The 19056-nt window shown below is 48.9% G+C and overlaps 2 protein-coding genes across 3 annotated transcripts in view; one reads left to right on the top strand and one right to left on the bottom strand.

Moving 5' to 3' along the window:
- SLC36A1 (solute carrier family 36 member 1) overlaps positions 1 to 19056 on the bottom strand; it is a 166679-nt gene that overhangs the window by 12793 nt on the left and 134830 nt on the right. The gene's annotated exons all lie outside the window — the stretch shown is intronic.
- Positions 4511 to 19056, top strand: part of FAT2 (FAT atypical cadherin 2) — an 84723-nt gene continuing 70177 nt past the window's right edge. For both annotated transcript variants that reach the window (XM_042251000.1, XM_027970435.2), the window contains exon 1: positions 4511 to 4656. The gene's annotated coding sequence lies outside the window, so the exon portion shown is untranslated. The remainder of the gene's footprint in view (positions 4657 to 19056) is intronic.

Below are 19056 nucleotides of genomic sequence, written 5' to 3'. Positions count from 1 at the left end.
GCACTCGGCAAGGGCACAGAAGCCCTGGCAGTTCATGAGGAGGTGCAGAGGGAGAGGCCAAGAGACCTTCCTGAGCGGGCAACCGGGTGATGGACCTGGTAGGCGTGGGCAGGACGGCAGTCTCCAGCAGGAACAGTGGAGGGTGATGGGCTGGAGCTGGCTGATCTGCAGGCCATCTGCACCTCATCTATGAGGCCCAGTGTAAAAGGATAATGTGGGGGGCCTTATTCAAAAGTTACTTGGATGTGTAAGACAGAGAGAGCAGAGCATTGGATCGAGAGTGGGGCCTTGCTAGATGCAGGTGGCATGGCCATGGATCCAAATCCTGTGATGAGACTGGAGCATAACCAAGGGCCGAGGCTAACAGCACAGGTTTTAGATCTAGATAAACTCGGTTCAAATCCTATCTCTGCCATTTAAGAGTATGATGACCTTGAACAAGTCACTTAAAAGTAAATCCCAGTTCCTTCCTCTGCAAAATGAAAATGGTAACAGTAGTACCTTATCAGGAGGATCTCTTTCAGGATCAAACGAGATGATGCTTAGCCTAATACTTCATAAATTGGAACAAATATCAGTTATTTATAGATTCATCATAATTGTTGTTGTTACTATACAAAAGGCAGAAAAGTGGTTCTTGGTTGTGGAGAAGGGGACATGGGAGGGATACTGATCCTTGGGGGTGGGGGCAGGTAAGGGTGGGTATGACATCAGAGGTTCTGTTTCATGTCCATTTTAGAGCGACTCACCACCTCCCAGCTTCCTGTTGGGGTGACCTAACCAAAGCCTTGGACCAGCCAGCCAGGCTCTGGGAACTCTGTGCCAGCCCCACCCCCCAGCACCAGCCTGGGGCAGGCTGACGCAGGGCTGGATTGGGCAGGTGAGCTCATTCTCTCCAGCCTGACCAACCAAGCCGGACACTGCTCCTGGCAGGAGCTGTCAGAACTGCCAGCTGGGGGTCAGGATGAACTGGAGGGCCTGGTGGTGCCCAGATGCCCATGGCCAGCATGTCTGCTGAGTGTTTGATTACATTCCCGGGCACCCCAGGCAATGCCAGGGCTAGTGGTTCCCACTCCTGCTGGGTCCCGTCTGTCAGCCGCGGAGCTGACATCCCCTACCACGGCCCCCATAGCCCACCTGCCTTCCACCTTCTGCTTCTTCCCCTGGGCTGCAGCCCTCATGGAGCCAGGTGGCCTCATCCCCCGATGACTTCATCCTCCTTAAAGGCACCATGTCCCTTCCTTTGACAGTCAAGCCTCTGGAGCCCTTTCTGTCCACAGGTCCACAAACTGGACTCCAGGGTCCCCGCTCTGTACCCACTCCCATGCGGCTCTATGTGACCCTCCCCAGGAAGAACACAATACGACAGAAGAGAGGCCAGCCCCAGAGACGACAGCTTGCATCGCATGTTCACTGACCGTGTTGTCTCAGTGTAACCAGCCCATCAGCCAACTGTCTCCATGAGCTGAATCTTTTCTCCAGACCAGTCCTCCACGGTGGACTACACTCATCCCATACACTCTGGGTATGCAGCTCACATGCAGCAGTAATGCAGCAGTTCCTCCATTAGGGTGACAGACCAGTTCCATTTCCCTGAAAGCCCTGCATCCCTGGAAGCCCCTCAGTCCCATGCCAAGCAGATGCTTGTCAGCCAATCCTGCACTTGCATCTGTGATGTCCTGGCTCTCACGACTTGTGCCTCTGATTTCCCCTGAATTAACCTAAGATTTCAGCCTGCCCCAGGAGGAATTAGAGGGGTTCAGCCTGTTATGAAAATACAATTATCTGTGCTTCTAGACTCTATGGACACCCTGAAATCTGCCATGTGGTTAGAATTTTCATCACTGCTCAAGGCCCTCATTTATACTCCCTACCCCATGGGGAATGTGAACAGATTGCTCTAGAAAGGAAAACCTAGGAAGGAGAGGGGAAGCACTCACCCAGACCACAGTGGGGAGTCCAGCTTTCTCCAGGCAAACAGAAGAGTGGGCAGGGATGGTGTGCTAGGTCTTTCTTTAGAAGCTTACAGCATCCTATGTCAAGAATATTAGAGCTTTAGAATCTCAGAGCTGGATCTTAAAGATCAGAGTTCAATACCTGCTTCAGTGAAATAGGGAAACTGAGGTCCAGGCAGGGGATTCAGAATCAGATGTAATTCTTTTAATGCCTATGACATGGCTGACATTGCTGGGAAACACTGATGCCAGGGCCTGTTCCCAGTGAGTCAGAGCAACAATTCAGTGGGTGGGCAGTGGTTGGACACTAGTATTTATAGCTCCCCAAGTGATGCCAGTGTGCAGCAGCCCCAGTTGAGAACTCCTGGGTTAGACACAGACCCCTGGGGTTTCCCAGGTGGTTCCATGGGTACCCAGTTAGGACCTGGGACCAGCAGGGAGGAAGATCAGGGCCTGGGGCAAGAGTGGAGGGGGAACTGGAGAGGAGGGGACAGATGTCAGTAGCGATCTGCGGTTCTCAGTTCATCCCATTCCTCATCTCCTCTTCCCCCAGGCTGCAGACATCCCTTTGCTGGACAGGCTGGAGGCCAGTCTTGGCCAGGATGGGGAGCCCAAAGGCAGATAGTCGCACATGACTAGTCAAAGGATTCGTGGGGCTGCCCAGCCACCTTCCTCGGGTTAATGCCTAATCGGCCCAGACTCGGAGACTTGGGTGGCAATCAGCCAAGTGGATAATTGCCCAGGTTAGCCTTTCCATTGGTGTTGATCACAGGAGTCCTCTCGTGCTGTAAACCCCTAAGGCTTTCAGGCAGCCTGTAGGAGGGACGCCTGGGAGACTCCTCCCTAGACGTCTCAGGCAACACGTGGCAGCCACTTGCTTGACACCTGTGGTCATCCCCAGTGCTGGTGACAGATTCCTGAGGGCATGGTCCACAGGGACTGCAGTCATTCCATGAATGGATATCTCCCGAGAGCTGGGATACAGCCAAGAGTCTCTTTACTCCTCCATAAACAAGATCGGAACCTGGGGACTTCCCTGCTGGCCCAGTGGTTAAGAATCCACCTGCCAATTCGGGGGACACAGATTCGATCCCTGGTCAGGGAACTAGATCCCACATGCCCGTATACAACAAAGCCTGTGCAACACAGCTGCTGAAGCCTGTGCACCCTAGAGCTCATGCTCCTCAGCGAGAGAAGACCCTGCTGGCCGCAACTAGAGAACGCCCACCGACAGCAATGAAGATCCAGTGCAGCCAAAAATAAATAAATAAATATATTTTAAAAAGACCAGAATCTTCATGGTTCCACTTAAACTCAGGGTCCCCTAAACCAGAGCCTGAACATCTAGAAAACCTAGTCCTAGCCAGAGAACCAGGTGTTAGCATTTGTCACTTGGCAGAAGAAATATATCTTTTCTGAGTGGCCTCAGCAGTTTTGAGTCCATTTAACAAATGAGGAAACAGAGGAAATTGATGTCATCTGCCTTAGGCCACATGGTTTTGATAAGTGTAAGAATAAGGATAAATAGAATGCTTATTTATTAACCAGGTTCAAGGGCTACTGCTCAGCTAGACATCAGGTAGAACTGCTAAGAATCAGAACTGACTGCTGGGAAAGGTGGTGAGTTCCCCATAATTAGAGGTATGCAAGCAAAGACTTATTTATTTGTCAGGGAAGCTGCAGAAGGGTTGCAAGTCCAGGGAGAGAGGATGGTAGGGGTACTGAACAGGATGATCTCGGAGCCATTTTCAGCTCTACGGGGCAAATCACTATATCCCCAGTGCCTGGTACAGTGCCTGGAAAAGAGATCCAGGCACTATGCTGTGCATTTTACACACATCTCTGTCCCATGATTCTGCACAACCTTACAAAGCAGGGATTTCTGTTACCCCCATTTCACGGCTGGGGAAGCCAGAGATCAGACAGGTTAAGTCACTCTGGGAGAAAATCCCAGCTAATAACCGTAAGAAGAATTTCCTTTTTGGGGGGACTTAGTCTGCTAAGTGCCTTCCCTCAACCTTTATATCATTTAATTCTCATAACAATCTTGTAAGGTAGGAGTTATTGTCCACCCAAAAGGAAACTGAGGCTCAGAGTAGTAACCCCCCTAAGGTTACTGAGCTAGTAGGTGGCAGTGCCAGGGTTCTGAACCAGACCTCAGGTTGAGGGGTGCTTGTGCTTGTTCACCTCAGATCTGCAGAGTGGGGAGGAGAAAGGAGAGAATTCTGGCCAGAGAGCTTAGCAACTTGGGCCCTTTCTCAAGGCCTCGAGGTCTCTGTGCGTCCTCAGACAAGTACGACCTGACCGGGGCCTCAGTTTATCCCTCTGTAAAACAGAGAAGGCAGGTGGAGATGGGCCGCACTTCTCAGCAACTCTCCAGTCATCATTTTCCATGACTTGATTCCCCACCGTGAGTTCTGGGCCACAACCCAGTTGGCTCCCTCCCTCCCTCCCTCCTGCTCCGTGAGACAGAGCTGGCAGGAGGGGATGATCCGCCTCAATTCTCCCACCTCCTTTTCCCTCCTCCTCCTCCTGGGCTGGGACACACCTACTCCAACTTTCTCAGCAGCCTCTTTGAGTGTGCGCCTTCCTGCTCTGAGACTCCGCGCCTCCCTCCGGAGCTTGTCAGCCCGGTGCTCTTGAAAGGGACTCCTGCCCAGCGGCCCACTCTGGGGCACCCTCCCCCACCCAAAGGGCCCAGGTAAGAACTGCTGGAGGGTGGGAAGTCAGGGGGCTGGGGTTGCGAAGCTTATCCATTCTGGTCCCCAGTAGGGGCTCCTGAAAGGTGCAACAGAACCTGGGAGATGGCTGGAGCAGGCACAGCAGGGGTAAGACACCTGGGCCCTGCCTGAGGCCAGGTACACCTAGGTACACTGAATGAAGCCAGCCCAAGCCTAGCGCTGGGGATGGGGCCAGAATGGACAAGGTTAGGGCTTTGATCTCCTGGAGGAGCAAGGTCATATTTGTATGTGTGGAAAGTTGGACTCCTTTTCTTGGAAGAATGAAATTCCCTGCTCAGGCTTTCTGGGGATGCACCTTCAAGGGGATGGGGAGATAAGCTTCTCTTTGATTTGAGGAGGAAGAGCTGGGGCCAGGGAACCAAGAGATGCTAAGTCCTCATGTGTGTCCAAGGCGGGGGGCACAGGATCCCTACACAGACAGAGTCACCTGGTGAGGGGGCGGGAGGCAAGCCTAAGGGAGAATTAGACATCTGGCTGGCCCTGACTCATGTGGGACTCTTTAGAGGCACCCAGATTAGAACCTCAACTCTCCTGGCTGGGGGAGGGCTGTGAAAGGCAGCGAGCCTCAGAGGCCAAGGGCAGCACTGGGGTGGGTGGGGGGAGCGGGAGCAGCTCTTAGGGGAAGCAGGATTCCGATGTGTATCTGTGGAGGACGGATGAAGTGGGACGCTGAACAGGGCCGGAGTTCAGCCCTCCTCTTGGGCGGGAGCGGGAGTAGCCCTCGCTTGGCGGGGAAGCAGCAGCCATGCTGAGGTATGCTGAGGGCTCAGAGAGCCCAGGCTGTCTCTGTCCCCAGGCGCACAGCACTCAGGAGCAAGGCCGGGGTTTAGGGCACCAGGAAGGTAGAGGAGCAGGCTCAGGTTGCAGTATTTTCAATCCTTCAGCTTCTTCTATGGATGGGTGGGTGGGGGGCGCTGAGCCTGGGCAGGTGGGCAGTGCCCTCCATGCAGAAATGAGCATCAGTGACTACCACAGCTGACACCTTCTGGATGCTTCCTGTGTTCAGGGATGGGGCTGACTACATACGGTCATTTAAAAATGTCACGTTTTCAAAGCAGTCAGGGGAAAGGAGAATTTCATTTGTGTGCTTGTAAGTCACGGGCAGTGTGACTTGAAACTGTTCCATACAGTTCTGGGCCTATTTCCCTACGCAGTAGGGTTATTGTTAAGATCCATTCCTTTTTAATTAGCTTTAAAACATTAGAGTATAGTTGCTTTACAATGCGGTGTTAATTTCTGCCGTACAGCACAGTAAATCAGCCATACATATACATATATCCATTCTCTTCTAGACTCCATTCCCACATAGGTCATTACAGAGCATCCCGTGTAAGATACACTCTTAATCTCACTCCCACAAGGCCGCTGGGTAGGCAGAGCAAGAATGATTGCATTTTGCAGGTGAGGAAGCTTTGGAACTCAGCATCCCCCAGGGCAGGAAGAGGCAAGCTCGGGTTTCCCCCAGGGCTCTCCACGGAGCACAGATTATACCCCTGGCAGGCAAGGACTGAGCCCATGAGCTGGCTAGGGCGGTGGAAAAAACAGTGAGGCAGTGTCTGCTACAAGCTCCCTGGGCCTCAGTTTCCTCATCTGTAAAATGGGGAGGACCTGGAGGGAATCAAGTTCTCCCTAGAACTTGTTTCCATGCTCTGTGGCCTCTTAAGGATGCAGGGAACCAGACCTAGAAGGACATTGGCATGCTCCAGATCACACGTGTCAGCTGCCCCTGTGTTTTCCACTGGGAGAGGTGGCCAGGGTCCCTTGCACCAGGCCTCTGTGAGCTGGGCCACCATGGTGCACTGCTCGAACACTCTTCCCCAGGTGCCACTGAACTCACCTCAGCCTGATAGTTTTCCTGCCCCAGGACAGGCTGAGGCACTGGCACTGCTGCTGGGGCCGGGTAGGAGAAGAAAGAACGTAGGGCAGCCTTAGAGGAAACCAGCATGTGTCGGGGGTAATGGGGTTGGCATAGTCAGGGATGTTCCTGTGCCCGCTGGGTGGACCCTGCCTTTTTGGTTCCTTTCAGTAACATGTGGGCCAAGTTTCTGAACTTTCTTGTGCTTCCTGGGCCCCAGAACAGGCTGAGCTAACTCAGAAACTCCACGCTACTGTTTCTATGACTAACGGTACTGATGCTTACATTCACAATAGGGGTTTTCAGACAGGTCTATAAAAAAGGGTATGGGTCCAAGACTTATAGGATGAACTTATGGTTGCCAGGAGGGAAGGATGGGTGGAAGGAATACTTAGGGAGTTTGAGATGGACATGTACACATGGCTATTTAAAATAGATAACAAGCAAGGACCTACTGTATTGGTCAAGGAACTCTGCTTAGTGTTATGTGGCAGCCTGGATGGGAGGGAAGTTTGGTGGAAAATGAATACACGTATATGTATAGCTGAATCCCTTTGCTGTCAACCTGAAATTATCACATTGTTAATTGACTATATCAGCCATACATATACATATACAAATAAAAAGTTTAAATTTAAAAAAAAGGAAGATGAGTGTTGGTCCAAATCCTAGATATTATTGGTTGTATGACCTGGGCCTCAACTTCTTCAAACCTCAGTTTCCTCATCTGAAAAAATGGGGCAAATAACAATCCTTTTCTCAGAGACTGATGTGAACATTAAATGAGATAATGCATGTTGTGCCCAGGGCATGATCATTAATTAATTAACTGGCTCCTCTCCACTTCCTCTGGGGTAGAGATCATCTCAGGGCACCCTGAAATATTCCTCCCTAAGACAGATCTCAATTGTAATTATTAGTTATTTGTGTATATTTTATATGATACAGTCTCTCCTACTAAGTGTTGCTCACAGCTCCAGAATCCGTGTCTAGCACAGCACCTGGTGCATAAAAGCTCAGTGCATGTCTATTAAGAGAATGAATGAATCTTCACAGATAAGGACTGACACTCAGAGGGACTAAGCATTAGTCCAACCCACCATAGATAAGAGTGAAAGGGTCCCTAGGGATCACTGAATCAGACACGGAGGCCTCCCTAGAGAAGACTGATAACTTGGCTTGGGGTCACACAGCAAGTGAGTGGGGAAGGCAGGGCCATGCCCCAGATCGTCTCACCTTCTTCTGCCTCTCTCTGCCTAGCCCAGATCAGGAGAGAGTCCTGCTTGCTATGTGAGTGGTCAGCCTCAGAGGCCAAGGAATTGCCCCCATACCCCTGGAAGCAATTTGGGATGAAGAACAAGGTGGATCCCTAAACTGTAAGATGCCTTTCAGGGGACAAGGGACATACACATCATCAATCAGACCCCTCCTCCAACCCCCGCCAACACATACACACACACGTACACACCTGCACACCATCCCCTCACTATTGCCAGAGAGTCAGTAAGAATCTGCACCTGTACAAGTGGAGGGCTCAGGAGTTCCCTCAAGTCTCCTTTAAGAATTATTGGGTCCATTCTAAGGAAATCCCCAAAAGAGGGGATAAATGCATACATATAGCTGATTTACTTTGCTGTACAGTGGAAACTAACACAACATTGTAAATGAACTATACTCCAATAAAAATTTCAAAACAGAATTATTGGTTCCATTTTACAATGGAAATTTGTAAATTGGTTCCATTTTACTTGCCTAAAGTCAGTAGCCAGCTTTCGATGGGTCCTGGGCCTAAGCGCAGCCCTGAACGTTGAATGCTGAAGAGAGAACTCTCAATGTACTGAGCCCCTTGAACCACCAGGTTAGACCATGTTGCCTGTATCTTCTCTTCTAGTCTGCATGACCTCCCTGCAGGCCTGTGACTGTGATCCTGAACCACTTCTTCTTGCTGTTGCTATTAGTTTCCAGCGTGGACATGAATAGAGACTCAGAAAAGCTAAGCCACTTCCTTTCAGTAGCACAGCTTCTGTTTTCTCAACAGATCCTTAGTTCAACAGACATTTAGTGCTTATGATGTATCAGGCCTCCAGAGACTCACAGCTGGCGGAGGCAGGTCTGTAAGTGGATGGTTTAATACCTTGAGGTAGGTGGTAAAATAGAGGCAAATTCAAGCAGGCAGAGGGGCCCGAGGAACCATACACAGTTAGCCTAGTACGGAGTTAGTGGAGGAAGGCTTCTAGGAGTAGCTGGGACTGAATATCAGTTTTGAAGACTAAATAAGGCTTAAATAAAGAAAAAAAGTGGGAAAGGCAATTCAGAAAGAGAAAGTAGCACTCGCAAAAGCATAGCAGTTAAAGAAAACAGCATGAGTGTGCAGGCAACTGTCAGCTGGGTAGGGAATATTTGGGGATGTGCTCCGAAAGGCAAGACGGGGCCACATCACTTAAGGCCACGTATGTCAGGCCAAGGAGTGTGACTTTACATATATATATAAATATGATGATGGTCCACCATTACCCACTGGCTGACAAACTACCTCCTGAAAGAGGCGATGCCTCAAGCAGTTTCCAGTTTGGGGCCTGCAGAAGAAAGAAATGTCTCCTCTGCCTGCCCCACCCCACTCCTGAGTCCTTCTCCATTCCTGAGACTGGTGGGGGCCCCTGCAAGTTGACCTGGGATGGCAGGTAAACGACAACTGCCCATTCCCTGGCCGGGGGGCAGGGAACAGCTACGGAGAATTCTCCTGTTCCCAGTTCCCGTTCAGTTCCAGCACCCACAGCACTTGGCCTCGGTGCCAGTTGAGCAGGATTGCACATGCCAGTTGTGGGGTAACGTCAGCATGTATGTGCGTGTTGGCCCGTGTGTGCTCACATGTCCCAGGTGAGAGCTGCTGTTTGTGCCTGAAGCACCCCCTTCTCTCTGGGTCCTCCCAGCAAATGCAAGGCTAGATGGCACAAAACACATCACTGGGATACTTAAACACTCAGCCTTGGGAAGTAGCAGAGCTTGATGCCAGTATGGCGCCATGGTTGGCACACCAGCTCTGGAGCCAGGGCACTCGAGTTCTGGTCCTGGCTTTGCTGCTTTCCAGCTCTGTGACCTTGAACCCATCATTTCATGTTTCTGAGGGGTTTAGGGTGGATAAAGCTATCCACCTCACAGAGTTGCTGTGAGTTGATCCATACAAAGCTCTTAAGATCTTAGCATAGCAGTCAGCGCATACTAAGAGCTCACTAAACGTTAGCTACTATTACAGATTTGGGGGCTCCTGCTGTCTTGGAACTGACTTAGAGAATCAGAGCACTGTGGAACATTCAAATTCTAGAATCTCAAACTCTGAGAAGCATATAATTAGAAGAACTCTATTGGATTTTTTATGCAAATCTCTACTCTATGTAAAGATTGCTTCTACAGTGTCTCTGATGGATGGTCAGCCTGATTTTTTTTTTTTTTTCCTTTTCGCAAACATTCTAAAAGAAGATACATCAATTGTAAGTTATAGCTTAATGAATTTTTACCAAGTGAATGCAAACAGTGGCTAACCAGGATCCAGAGCAAAAAGCAGACACCACCCTGTCCCCACTAGAGCCCTCCAGATACTCCTTGTCAGTCACTGCCCCCCACCCTAAGCATAGCTATCATCCAGTCAGACAGGCTGTTCTCAAAAATATTCTTGAGGGCTTGTGTACCATTGTTAGGAGGACTCTAATTATTAGAGAGATTCCATGAGCTATTTGGAAGTTACTAAATGAAGTTTTACACTTAAATTATTTTGTTTTTACTGTCATATTTCAGTGGAAGCATTGTTTAGAGCTGAACATCCCAAATGGCTAGGGCTGTCTTTTAAAAATATGGATTTCTCAGCTGCATCCTGAGTCCACATCATCCGAATGTGTGGTCTGGGGGTGAAGCCAGGGGATCTGTATTTTTACAAGCTCCAAGGGAACTCCAGCTGGGTTTGGGAACCATTGGACTAGCAGTTCAGAGTTTGGTCTCAACTCAGACCGTTTCTTCCAATCCATGCCCCATACTTAATGGACACTGATCTTGGATAAGGCACTTGGACTTTCTGATCTTTGAGCTTTTTCATTTGTAAAATATGCACGAAGTGATAGTACTACTTCCTTGGGTTATTGAAGGACTCTGAGGGACAGTGCTCACTAACTGATTGCTCACGGATACTGACAGATGCTTAGCATTGCTATTACTTGGAAGAATCCATCTGTGGTGTAGCCAAGGGAGTGTTGGATTTTTCATCTGAAGCCTCGTGTTTAAGTCCTGGCCGGGCAGCTTGCTAGCTCTTGCTAGCTTTGGACAAGTCTTTTGATCCCTATCTTAGGGCCTCAACTTCCCCATCTATAAAACGGAAATATTTCTTGCTCTATACGTAGGGTCTTTGAGAGGATACAAGAAGAACATGGTCCAGAAACCTGCTCTGAGGACAGAAAAATGCTGCATGAAGCAAGCCCTAATGAACTGTGAACTCAGCTGAACCTGGGAACCCAGTACAAAATGGGCTGTCATTGTCCTTGCGGTTCTAGGGAGGGCGGGCCATGCGGAGGTGGGGATAGGGAAATGCTGAGGCATTGGTTTTCCACAGCCCTCATATGCTCTGGCATGGTGCCCAAGCTCTCAGGTTCTGAGAACTGTCTCCTTCCTCGTTCCTGGGAAAGGAAGAGTCCACGATCCCACAGTCATGAAATCCCATGTAATCTGCCATAGTCAGAAGTCACCTGGAGTTCCCTTTTATTAGTTAAATGACTCTTCTTTTATTAAAAGTCTTCTTTGAGCTCCTTTACTAGTACTTTTGGAAAACCTTTAAATTAAGTATAATAAGAAAACAGAAAAAGGCATGGATCACAAGTGTGCAGCTCAGTGAACTTTCCAGAAACTAACCAGCTTCCAGATAAAGAAAGAGAACATTACTACCAATTCCAGAAACCTTCTTTGCACCCAGTCCAGTTGCTAACTAGCCCCCTTCTCCCGCCCATGGTAACTTTATATTAATGTAATCCATAGACGAGTTTTGGCTATTTGAAAGCTTTATACAGGTGGACTAGTGCAATATGTACTCTTTTGTATATGGCTGTTTTCACCCCACATTACGTGAGGGGGATTCATCCGTGTTGTTACCTAGAACAATACTTTCATTTTCTCTGCTGTATAGTATTCTGCTGTATGACCAAGCGGCAACTTACTTATCCATCTGCTCTTGGTGGTCGTTCAGGCTGTTTCCAGCAGAGGGTTATTATAAATAATGCTGCTCTGAACATTCTCGTGTGAACATACATACACGATACTGCTGTGCAAATGCCGAAGGTGGAAATTGTTGGGCCATGTGTATGCCTGTGTGGATGGAATCCACTGATTGTTAAGTTCAGTTTTATTCAACGCAAGGAGAACATGGTTCATGGGGCTGTGTCTCTATCAGGGAGATAGACCTGTTTGCAAGAATTAAAAACAGTTGTCTCTGGGGTTCGAGATGCTAATGAGTGCAGAGATTTGCACTCAGAGACTTTTAGGTGAAAGGCACAGGAAACAGATCTGTTGTTTCCCCCTCCTGTTTGCTCTTGTTCACTCTTCTATTTGACCTTAGAGATAATCTTGCTCCTGCTTTGCCTGGGAGCCAGTGGTCCCCACTAATGGGGGAGAAGCCCTCTGAGTTCCACAGCCCAACGAAATCAGACTTCTTAAGGATGAGGCTGTGATTTTTATTATGCTGACATTTGAGAAGCACTTGTCTAGCCTAAAAGTCACCAAGACTTTGGTCTTTTCCTAACTTCCCTACCCACCTCTTCACTGGGGCTAGAAGAGGCCCACAGATGGGATACTAACAACACGGGATCTTAAAGAACGTGATTATCATGGTCAATGGATCCCAAACACCAGTCACACAAAAAACCACCCCAGGAACTTGTTAAACATCTATTCCCGAGCCCCATCCGTAAGAATTTTGATTCAGTAGATCTGGGGTGGGGCTTGAAATATGTATTTGTAACCCCTACACCCATCCCCTTAGGGAATTCCCAAAATATAATCCCTGGTTTAATTCAATGGCCAGCCCTGTCTGGTGAGAACACAACTGACCCAGTGGTCCTGTTGAGTTTCGGGTCCACAGATTGCTGGGTGGAGAACACTTACCAGGGAGTCGGGGTGGACAGAGCCCCGGGGCTTGAGCTGGAGTCCCTGGCAGAGGCTCATTTGCATCTCATTAGTAAGCACCTTGATGCTACCACATCATCTCTAGCTCCTCTGTTGCCCCTAGCTCTACAGTCAGGTTCAGCCAGCTCCATGCAGGACCGCAAAGAGCGGAGGGAGCTGCCTGCCTTGCTCTACTGCTAGAGCACCGCTCCTCACCTGCCGAGGCCTGCCTACACTCTGCTCTGTCCTGAGCTGCTCTGCTCAGAGGGGATTGGACTTGGACAGACAAACAGCTGGGCTGGGCACAGCCAGAAGGAAAGTGATTGAACTGGAGATGAAGCTTTTGCTGAGAATCTGTGTGCTGGTGGGAGAGGTCCCATGGTTACAAGATCCTTGATGTGGGGGAGGGATCATATAACTCTCCCTCTCAATCACTCTTTCCAGCCCACAGGCCCTGGGAGGCAGGCCAGGGAACTGTTAGACGCACTAGAGATCTGAGTTTTAATCCTCCTTGGCTAGCTGTGTGAACTTGGAGCTTAGGTAACCTCTCTGAGTCTCATTTATCCCTTCTGCAAAATGAGCATAATTATAGGGTTGCTATAAACCAGCTTAAAAGTGATAATGCATGCCAAGGGCCTGGCCTATAGTAAACAGTCAGTAAATGTCAGCTGTGATCAGGGCCTGTGTATTTCCTATTCTCTAAACCTCACCTTCTTTAGAGCATCATTTGCCAACAGCTCAGGGGAGAGTTCCCTCATAGCTTAGTTGGTAAAGAATTCGCCCGCAATGCAGGAGACCTTGGTTCGACTCCTGGGTCGGTAAGATCCCCTGGTGAAAGGATAGGCTACCCACTCCAGTATTCTTGGGCTTCCCTTGTGGTTCAGTTGGTAAAGAATCTGCCCGCAATGCAGGAGACCTGGATTCAATCCCTGGGTTGGGAAGATCCCCTAGAGAAGGGAAAGGCTACCCACTCCAGTATTCTGGCTTGGAGAATTTCATATAGCCCATAGGGTCGTAAAGAGTCAGACACGACTGAGCAACTTTCACTTTCACAGGGGAGGGTTACCCAGGAAGGCAGGAGAACAGGCACTAGTCCCAGTTCCCAGATGGATAAGCGGAGACCCCCATGAAATGAGGCGGTTTGCTCAGAGGGTCTCTGGTTTGGTCCCCTCCCAGGCCCTCTGATACATTACCAAGGTCCCTCAGCACCAAAGGAGTGGAGCTCCCATCCCTAAATAATTTCATCACTGCCCTACTGCCTGAGGGCTCCTCTGCAAGGCACTGGGACCGTAGTGTGAGGCACTTCATCTTAACTGCAATGTCACTGCAGCGGGATTATCTTCTCCAGTTTATGTATGAAGGGACAGAGGCTCGGTCAGGGTTAAAGATTTGCTCAAGGTCATACAGCTTGGGTTGAGCACGACTCAAACAGCAGGTTGCCTGACGGGAGCCTCTCCCCTGCCAAGAAGACCAGGCAGGCAGTGGCCATGGGCGGCAGATGGCCTTTGGTACAAGGAACAAAGAAGCTTAGGGACCTCCCTGGTGGTCCTGTGGTTAAGAATCAGCCTGCCAGTGCAGGGGATATGGGTTCGATCCCTGGTCCAGGAAGACCCCACCTGTCTCAGGGCAACTAAGCTCTCAAGCTACAACTACTAAAGCCTGTGCATTCTAGAGCCCAGGCTCTGCAACAAGAGAAGCCACTGCAACAAGAAGCCAGAAACTACAGAGTAGCCCCAATCTGCCGCAACTTGAGAAAGCCTGCTCGCAGCAACGAAGACCCAGTGCAGCCAAAATAAAGTAAACAAATAAAATGAAAAAAAAAAAAGAGAGAGAGAAAGGGAAGCTTCAGTCTCAGCAGCTTCAAAGAGCCAGGATGAGGAACAGAATTCACTTCACCGGGGGCCACAAGGCCTGCTAACTCTGGAGAAGGCAGTTTGTTGTATTTGGATAGATAGGGGAACCATACTGAATGGTTTCGTTTGACAAATCACATGAGATGGGGCCCAGAGAGTCACCCCAACACACCAGAGAGATCAGGTAGGTTGTGACGTGTCCACAACACTCTCTGCCTTGTGTTCCTACAGCCTATCTTCTTCTGCCCACCTCACACCCTGTCTTCTACCCCCTCACACTCTAAATAAGATCACATCTCTGACCTCTCTGTACCCACTGTGGGGAAAAGGGTGACAAGAACAGAAATTATTTTTATTATTCAAATGCTGCTCAAGCTGTTGTGTGAGCTTTCCTACAAATTGTTGCAAGGAAACGGGAGATGTCACAGAGACTCACAGTGTGTGTATATGTATGTGTGTGTATCTGTTTGTGTTTAACAGTACTCCCGGAAGGGGCTCCTGGAACATGGACAGGTATCTGTATACATACAGAGAATATTCCACACATACTTTTGAACACCAAAGGTAACAGTAATAACATTACTATAACTATTCCAATAACTATAGTAATAATAATGAATAATAGTAATAGATAACATTATTTACTACGTGCTAAATGCTTTGCATGCATAAACTAACTAAATTCTCCATGGCGGTAACTGTTGCTAGCCCATTTCACAAATGGGGAAACTGAGGCTTGGATAGAGGAAGTCAGGCCTCCAGACAAGCAGAGGCAGGAGAGGCTTCCTTGTTGGTCCGGTGGTTAAGACTCTGCACTTCCATTGCATGGGGCAAGGGTTTAATCCCTGGTTAGGGAACTAAGATCTTGCGTACCCTGCAGTGCAGCTAAATTTTTTTAGTTAAGGAAGAAAAAAGAAATAGAAAGCAGAGGCAATACAGGAGGCAGGTGTGTCCCCAGTGGCTGGGTCCTTTCTCTGCACTCTCCTGATTGGAACGAATACTTTGTGGGTTCCTGAGGAGCCCCAGGTTGGGAAAGGAGTTGGGGTGTGGGGAGCAACTTGGCCAGCGTGCAAAGTGCTCAAGATGAGGAGATTGGGTTCTGCTTCCAGGTGTGCCGCCAAAGTCCAATGCAACTGAGCACAGCGCACTGTGGACTTCCCTTCTCCAGGCAGAGCTCTCCCATCTCTACAAAACAGAGATTAGACTCCCAGCAGTTCCCACACTGCGCCCTAGCGGGGCTTGGGAACCTCACAGAGACGCCTGAGAAGGTGAATGTGGGAGCCAGTGGGGGTGGGCTCAGGGCAGCAGGCGGGTCTCAGTCCACTTTCCATAACGATAATGACAGTTTTAAAAAATAGCAGCTAATATTTATTCAGCGGTTGTTAGGTGTAACATTGTGTTAACTGTTTAATATGAAATCACCTAGTCAAGCCTTGAGAACAACTATCCGAGGTGCATTCAGTTAGAATGTCTCTTTTAAAGATGAGAGCAGAGGCTCAGAGGTTCAGTGTGTGATCCAAGGTCCCTGCTGTTGGAACTTGATGCCTATATGTTTGAAAATGCATCCATAGCTTCTGGAAAGACAAAGGGTTTCACTAGACCCAAGAGTTGCAAGACGCACAGAGGCGTAAAGACCCCCCTACCCCAGGTGAGGCCCATGTGGTGGGGACACTCTGGCCTCTACAATCTGTTCTACCCTCTGGAGGGAGCTTTGCAGTCCTCCAGGGATGTCTGTCTCCTGACTTCAGGACACAACCTTCCAGCCTCACAGAGAGCCACCCCAAACTCTAACCTTCAGGACAGCCTCTTTCTCTCCACACGGGGGCCTCCTGGTCTCTGCCTGGCCGGAGGCTGCCCCACCAAGAGAAGAGACTCCACAGGCCTTCCCACGGAGCTGAGTTTGTGCCTGAGGGATCCCAAGGCATAAACACAGAACTTAGAGGAGGGGCTCTGTTCCTCCTCTTTGTCTCCAGAACGACTAACTGATAAACAGGTTCAACGTCATTCTGAGCTAGAACTGGTTTTGGTAACTTATGAATCCTTCTGGACAGAGAATCCAGAAAAAGTGGGATAGGATTTGTCTTCCTCTCAAGCCCTCTGATCCCTGGATGCCCTCTGGTTTAGGGAGTTTTCAGCTCCAAATGCAAAGCTCATGCACCCATACAGGCAGTCCCAAAAGAAAGAGATTCCTTGTTTTCTTTGGAGCTCAGGGAGTGTTGGGGGCTCTGAACTCTCCAGCCAGGGTAGGGGGAGCCTCACCGGTCAAGCAGGCCCAGTGCGTGGACAGGAGGCCATTTTGGAGTCTATTTTCCTTACAGTTTGGAAAGAGACCTGGGTACAGGTATGTGTCTCTTCTGATAGAAAACTACCTTGAAGATAAACGGTAACTGATGCAGCCTCCGAATCTGGGAGAGCTTGGGGAAGGGGTCTGGAGAACACAGGCCCCATCTACAGGAGGCAGCCACCACTCAGCTCCAGCCAGCCATTCTATGGACCAACACAGACAGCGCCCTCCACTTTGTTAAATGGAAGCTGGAGTCTAGATTTTGGGGTGAAGCTTTCCAATGTTTATATGTTAACAACTAATTAGGTAAAAAGCCATCAAACAACAAAACAATATACTATGGCCCAACAAAACTAACCGAAGTGGGACAGCCTGTATACTACCCACTGGCCACATGGGATGGCCTTGAAGGGCTCTAAGACTATGTCCAGCAGCACCTCCCTGTCTCCTTCAGCTCCTTGTAGACCATCGTGTCAATCTCATGACGGGGTCCCGCTCACTACAGGCCTTTCCTTTGGCCTGAATTGCCCTGGGCTACCTCCCTGGCCTGCAGGAACCCCTCTCTCCTTTCCCCCTCTAGTCTGTCTGCAATCTCCTTGTTCCTGCCCCAGGGCCTTTGCACTGCCTACTTCTTCTGCCTGGAACTCTTTCTCAAGATGACTTTGTGGCCTTCCCTCTGCTCACATGTCACCTTGCTATGTAGGCTTTCCCTGACCACTCTTTCAAAAATAGTACCTCCTCCATCACTCTCTAATCTTGCTTTCTACGAATTTATCACTTTTCATCATCTGATGATATATATATATATTTTTGGATGTCACCAGCTTGTGGGATCTTAGTTCCCCAATCAGGGATCAAACCTATGCCTCCTGCACTGGAAGCATAGAGGCCTAACCACTGGGCTGCCATGGAGGTCCCTTATAAAGTACTTTTATCCATTTAGGCCACATTGTGATCTTAGCTCCCCAATCAGGGATCAAACCCACGCCTCTTGCACTGGAAGTACAGTCTTAACCACCAGACTTTCTCTTAACCTCTCTCTCTGCCACTAGACTCCAACCCCCACAAGAGCAAGGTCTTTATCCATCCTGTTCTCTGCTCTAGAATGCCTTCATGGGGTAGGCCCTCAATAAATAAGTACTGAGTGAATGCATAAATGAATGGCTTTGGCAGAAGAGGAACAACAGTAAAACACTTTCCCTTCATCCCCCAGTTTGTCCCTTTTCTTCCTTAAAATCCAGTTTGTTTCTTTCAAATGGCCAACTCTCCAGGGTCACATTATGCCTTTTGAGGGCCCTAGTCACTGTAGCCTTGGTGTGCCCCTTCCTCCATGAAAAAAATATCAGAAAGTATATTTAAGGACAACACTGACATACAGATGAATATATGGGCTAGTGGCTCCCATGGTGGACAGCTCAGACATAGAACACTTCCATCACTGTAGAAAATTCTTTTGAAGAATGTTGCTCCAGAGAGTCAGCTGCAGCCCCCTCTGAGTCTCTCTTTTTGGAATATGGGTTCCTATTCTGGACCAGTACTTGAATCCACCACCTGCTAGATGGGTGAACCAGGCAGAGCTCTCCAATTATCTGAGCCTCCCTTTCTCATTTACAGAATGAGAATGATAGTAAGTGTCACAACAAGGATGAGGTTGGTAGTGTAACTAACTCACACTGAGTGTATCCTGTGCTAGGAATTGCCACGTATTGACTCATGCAGCCTTCTCAACAGCTCATGAGACAGGTGCTACTCTCATTTCCCTTTTTCCAGGAACAGAGAGGTTAAATAACTGCCCAAGGTCACACAGCTGGTGAATGATAAGAGCTGGGATTTGAAAGCAGGTTGATCTGACTTCAGAGACCACTTTCTTGCTATCAATTCTACCCAATACCATACCCTTTCTCCAAAGACCAAGTGAGAAAATGCATGCAGATGTGTTTTGAAAATGTATAGATTGCCATCCAGATATCAGACAGTATAATTTTTGTCATCAATAATGATAATCAGAATACTAATAAAGAAGGGGACCTCAAGTCTCAGCTCTATTTCACCTATGCCCTAGATGAGAACTGCCTTTTCAGCCATTTCTCTTCCCCTTAATTCCAGGCTTGAGTTTCTCAGTCTGCTGGTGGGTCCTGCTGCCACTTAGCAAGCCATTATTGGTCCTAGTAAGGTGTTACTCTGCGTCTTTCCTCCCTGTGCTTTTACCTGTCATATTATCTGTCTTTCC

This window comes from Ovis aries, chromosome 5, assembly GCF_016772045.2.
Source record: "Ovis aries strain OAR_USU_Benz2616 breed Rambouillet chromosome 5, ARS-UI_Ramb_v3.0, whole genome shotgun sequence".
NCBI classification, from domain to species: Eukaryota; Metazoa; Chordata; class Mammalia; order Artiodactyla; family Bovidae; genus Ovis; species Ovis aries.
This window is presented reverse-complemented; position numbering and strand designations above follow the sequence as displayed.